The sequence below is a fragment of the Cynoglossus semilaevis genome, chromosome 11 (genome assembly GCF_000523025.1).
Source record: "Cynoglossus semilaevis isolate Cse_v1.0 chromosome 11, Cse_v1.0, whole genome shotgun sequence".
NCBI lineage: Eukaryota > Metazoa > Chordata > Actinopteri > Pleuronectiformes > Cynoglossidae > Cynoglossus > Cynoglossus semilaevis.
This window is the reverse complement of record NC_024317.1, coordinates 3,214,754-3,215,942: the sequence shown is the minus strand read 5'-3', so window position 1 is coordinate 3,215,942 and position 1,189 is coordinate 3,214,754.

Here is a 1,189-nt window from a genome sequence, read left to right as displayed (position 1 = left end):
CAGTGGCCCTCTGCTGCTGAATGTGAGTCAGGGTGACGAGAGCGCCCCCTGCAGGTAACACGTGATAATCGCCATGTATCAGAGGAAAGAAATAAACGACCCAATTTGGTAAAAAAAAAAAAAACATATCACAGGAAAGACAGATTTGGAGGAAGAAATAAACGACCCAATTTGGCAACAATAAAAAAAAAAAAAAAAAAAAAAAAAAAAAACAACAATCCAGTCTCATAGAAAGTTGCAAAAACCGTTGTCCAGGAACAGGAACTTTACAGGTTCCTGTGAATTCAGCATGAAAGTTCTTAATGTGTCACAGCACCTGTGTGAATTAATTTGTGTGAATTTTATTTAATTCTATTTTAGCACACAGCCCCAGATGCAGTATTTTTTTTTTTTTTTTTTTTTTTTACAGATTAATCAGACACTCCCAGGGTTACGGTGCTGGAATTTAAAGATACAGATCATTATATCTGTCAACCAAAATATGTGAGTGGAATAATAGGCGTAAGAGTTGATTAAGTTTTGATACATTTAAAAAAAAAACAACAACAACCCTCCAGCGCATACATAAATAGGATTATTTATAGAAGTGTCTTCGTCTTCAGGTAGACAGTGTCAACCTCCGGAGCACGTCTGAGTCATACGAGACATGGATACACACACACACGACAGAATTCATGCCAGAATGAATAATAACGATGAAACGTATCAGTAGAGCCATGCGAGGAGAATCCATAATTCATGCGTAAAAGTAAGGACAGCGCTCCTGCAAATGTAAATAATTAACATATGATTGGATTATTTAGTGGCTGTTCAGAATCCCGTGTTTGTGCAGATGCAAACCCGGGGGTCTGAGCGTCGGCTCCACCACCATTGGTTCTCAGTGTTTTTCAGGGATGTGATGTTTTACACGTCACGTACTCGGACAACACATTTGTGATTTTAAAAAATTCATTAAATTTCTCCGGCGTCTGCTTCATTAAACATAACTGTAAAAGTACTGCTGGTTGGAGGCGTAACCATATGGAAGTGAAGCAGTTTAAAAAAAAAAAAAACTAGATAATAATTTATTGAAGAAATACATTAAAACAATGAAACATGAAATATATATTAAATAAATAAATAAATACTGTATATGATAAAAAATTAAATTAAATTGATCTAAAAAAGCACCTAAAAACAAAAATATATA